Source organism: Oncorhynchus kisutch, unplaced genomic scaffold (assembly GCF_002021735.2).
Source record: "Oncorhynchus kisutch isolate 150728-3 unplaced genomic scaffold, Okis_V2 Okis07a-Okis12b_hom, whole genome shotgun sequence".
In the NCBI taxonomy this organism is placed as follows: Eukaryota; Metazoa; Chordata; class Actinopteri; order Salmoniformes; family Salmonidae; genus Oncorhynchus; species Oncorhynchus kisutch.
Window position 1 is genome coordinate 9,899,881 of NW_022261984.1, and position 4,487 is coordinate 9,904,367.

A 4,487-nucleotide genomic window follows, 5' to 3' on the forward strand; every position below is an offset into this window, starting at 1 on the left:
GTCCTCTGTGGTTCTGTCGTGTTGTGTGAGTCTTGACTGAGCCACACGAGGACCCCTGTCCTCTGTGGTTCTGTAGTGTTGTGTGAGTCTTGTAGCAACCCTTTGGTCATTGACACATTACACCAACACTTTCATCTGGAAACCAAGAAACACACGACCAACTCAACTACCAGAGATTCAATGCAAACGTTCATTTTGTTCCATGTTCAACTACTCTGTAATGAATGAATGTGTTGAGGTTGATGATGGACACATACCAATGCTTAGGCTACACGGTCGTGCTTTTCCCCCCGGACTGAAATACTGGCACTCTGAGTGAGAAGTCATGCACATCATTTAAACTACATCTGCTAGAGACCAGCGCTGCCTTAATTCAGTCTGATAGATGATAATAATCATGAATCGTATTCGCTGTCCTCCTGGAGGGACAGAGAGAAACCACACTGATGCTCCTTCTCTACCAATCATTCTCTTTCTCGCTGCATTTTTGTTTCCGCCTTTTGTTCACTTCCTGTTTCTCTCTCTGTATTTGCATGTATTTCTCTCTCTTTCCCTTCCTCTTCCTCTCTATACAGTATATTCACTTTCCCTTCCTCTTCCTCTCTATACAGTATATTCACTTTCCCTTCCTCTTCCTCTCTATACAGTATATTCACTTTACCTTCCTCTCTGTCTCTATACAGTATACCTCCTCTCCTTCTCTGTCTCTATACAGTATACCTCCTCTCCTTCTCTGTCTCTATACAGTATACCTCCTCTCTCTGTCTCTATACAGTATACCTCCTCTCCTTCTCTGTCTCTATACAGTATACCTCCTCTCTCTGTCTCTATACAGTATACCCCCTGTCTCTCTCTCTCTATCTCTATACAGTATACCTCCTCTCTCTGTCTCTATACAGTATACCTCCTTTCTCTGTCTCTATACAGTATACCTCCTCTCTCTGTCTCTATACAGTATACCTCCTCTCTCTGTCTCTATACAGTATACCTCCTCTCTCTGTCTCTATACAGTATATTCACTTTCCCTTCCTCTCTGTCTCTATACAGTATACCTCCTCTCTCTGTCTCTATACAGTATACCCCCAGTCTCTCTCTGTCATCGTCTCTATACAGTATACCTCCTCTCTCTGTCTCTATACAGTATACCCCCTCTCTCTGTCTCTATACAGTATACCTCCTGTCTCTCTCTCTCTCTGTCTCTATACAGTATACCCCCTCTCTCTCTCTCTCTCTCTCTCTCTCTCTCTCTCTCTCTCTCCTTCTCTGTCTCTATACAGTATACCCCCCCTCTCTCTCTCTTTCTCTCTCTCTCTCTCTCTCTATACAGTATACCCCCTATCTCTCTCTCCTTCTCTGTCTCTATACAGTATACCTCCTCTCTCTGTCTCTGTCTCTATACAGTATACCTCCTGTCTCTCTCTCCTTCTCTGTCTCTATACAGTATACCTCCTCTCTTTCTCTGTCTCTATACAGTATACCTCCTCTCTCTGTCTCTATACAGTATACCCCCTCTCTTTCTCTGTCTCTATACAGTATACCCTCTCTCTTTCTCTGTCTCTATACAGTATACCCCCTGTCTCTCTCTCTTTCTCTGTCTCTATACAGTATACCCTCTCTCTTTCTCTGTCTCTATACAGTATACCCTCTCTCTTTCTCTGTCTCTATACAGTATACCCTCTCTCTTTCTCTGTCTCTATACAGTATACCCTCTCTCTTTCTCTGTCTCTATACAGTATACCCTCTCTCTTTCTCTGTCTCTATACAGTATACCCCCCTGTCTCTCTCTTTCTCTGTCTCTATACAGTATACCTCCTCTCTCTCTCTCTTTCTCTGTCTCTATACAGTATACCTCCTCTCTCTCTCTCTTTCTCTGTCTCTATACAGTATACCCCCTGTCTCTCTCTCTTTCTCTGTCTCTATACAGTATACCCCCTCTCTCTTTCTCTGTCTCTATACAGTATACCCCCTCTCTCTTTCTCTGTCTTGACGTTGATGAATGGAAATCTTGGAGATGACAACATCATTACTCATCCTCAGGACAGACGGACACACCACCTAGAAGAGAGAGAGATTAGAGGAAGATACGAGAGAGAGAGGAGAGGGGTGTAGTTTGGGGTGACTGGATGGGGTTGAATGAGGTTGGGCAACAACCCTTTTAGTACCCACCCCACACACAGACACTCACAAGCCCCCCCCCCCCCCTCCCATTATGAGTATGTGCTGTGGTGTTATTGTCTAAGAGCAGAGAGAGAGAAAAGATGTGGAAAGGTGTGTGTGTGTTCAACTGTCATCTTCCCTCCTTTACTTCCCTCGTTCTGTCTCCGTCACACACAGTCACCCTGTTCCAGTCACACACAGTCACCCTGTTCCAGTCACACACAGTCACCCTGTTCCAGTCACACACAGTAACCCTGTTCCAGTCACACACAGTCACCCTGTTCCAGTCACACACAGTCACCCTGTTCCAGTTACACACAGTCACCCTGTTCCAGTCACACAGTCCCCCTGTTCCAGTCACACACAGTCACCCTGTTCCAGTCACACACACTCTCTCCCTCCCCCTGGGATCGGTACATCAGTGATTTAGGGATATCAGCCTCCTCCGGTCCTATTCAGTATAGTAAGCCTCAGCACAGCCAGACAGTCTTAATCAAACCCTGCTCCGCTCCAGACAATTATCCACTACTACTGTCTGGGATGATGCGTTGCACACTTCAATCAGCGGAATAAACTAAACTTGCACCCCAAATAGCACCCTATTCCCTATGTAGTGCACTACTTTTGTTCAGAACCCATCCAAAGTAGTGCACTACAAATGTATTGGGGTGTCATTTGGGACACATACCCATAATAAATGATGTCACATATAGGGGGAGGGACAGAGGAGACTGCTTAGACTGCATGTGGTGCAAGAGAACGTGAGATGAGAGGGGGAGAAAATATGGAATTGATATATTATATATTACTATATATGATATATTATATATTACTATATTATTATTTTACTATACATTATATTACATATCATGATATATTAAGAGAGGGGAGGAGAAAATAATAGTTGGAGGGAAGAAAGAGCTCTTCAGGAGAGAGGAAAGAGAAAGAGCTCTTCAGGAGAGAGAAAAGAGATAGAGCTCTTCAGGAGAGAGAAAAGAGAAAGAGCTCTTCAGGAGAGAGAAAAGAGAAAGAGCTCTTCAGGAGAGAGAAAAGAGAAAGAGCTCTTCAGGAGAGAGAAAAGAGAAAGAGCTCTTCAGGAGAGAGACGAGAGAAAGAGCTCTTCAGGAGAGAGACGAGAGAAAGAGCTCTTCAGGAGAGAGACGAGAGAAAGAGCTCTTCAGGAGAGAGAAAAGAGAAAGAGCTCTTCAGGAGAGAGAAAAGAGAAAGAGCTCTTCAGGAGAGAGAAAAGAGAAAGAGCTCTTCAGGAGAGAGAAAAGAGAAAGAGCTCTTCAGGAGAGAGAAAAGAGAAAGAGCTCTTCAGGAGAGAGAAAAGAGAAAGAGCTCTTCAGGAGAGAGAAAAGAGAAAGAGCTCTTCAGGAGAGAGACAAGAGAAAGAGCTCTTCAGGAGAGAGAAAAGAGAAAGAGCTCTTCAGGAGAGAGAAAAGAGAAAGAGTTCTTCAGGAGAGAGAAAAGAGAAAGAGCTCTTCAGGAGAGAGAAAAGAGAAAGAGCTCTTCAGGAGAGAGAAAAGAGACAGAGCTCTTCAGGAGAGAGACAAGAGAAAGAGCTCTTCAGGAGAGAGAAAAGAGAAAGAGCTCTTCAGGAGAGAGAAAAGAGAAAGAGCTCTTCAGGAGAGAGACGAGAGAAAGAGCTCTTCAGGAGAGAGAAAAGAGAAAGAGCTCTTCAGGAGAGAGAAAAGAGAAAGAGCTCTTCAGGAGAGAGAAAAGAGAAAGAGCTCTTCAGGAGAGAGACAAGAGGGAGAGAAGAGGGACAGTAGAGAAAGACTACAAGAGGAGGAAGACAGAGTGTGTGTATAGAGTCCTGTCTGTATAAGTAGCAGTGTGATTAATGCAGAAGCCTCCGTGTGAGCTGTAGAGGAGGAGGAGGCCACCAGATAACACTATGGAACACGGGAGATGTGACTAGCCCTCTGCACAGCACAATAAATAACACAATATCGCTTTCATTTTTTTCAAGCACACAGACACACACACAGACATAAGTACTCACTCACACACACACAGGCTACTCAATCAGCTGAGCATACACACACATTTCTTCTCTCGCTCTTTGTTTTTTTTGTTGTCAGTTTTTCTCTCTTTTCCACTTCCTCTTCTCTCTAAACTCAAACAAACTTCTGGTCAAGTAGCTTGCTCAGTTCTCATGCACTCAGTACAGTCTGATGGTTTCTCCCATCAGTTCACGGGTGCAAGGGTAAGGTTTTTCTGGTTTTGTACCGCTATGGCGCCCTCGTGTGTCAAGTTATTGAAAATGTCAGGGAGGCAAACAGGATGAGGGAGGGGGGTATACCCTTTCCTTTCTGTCTGCGATC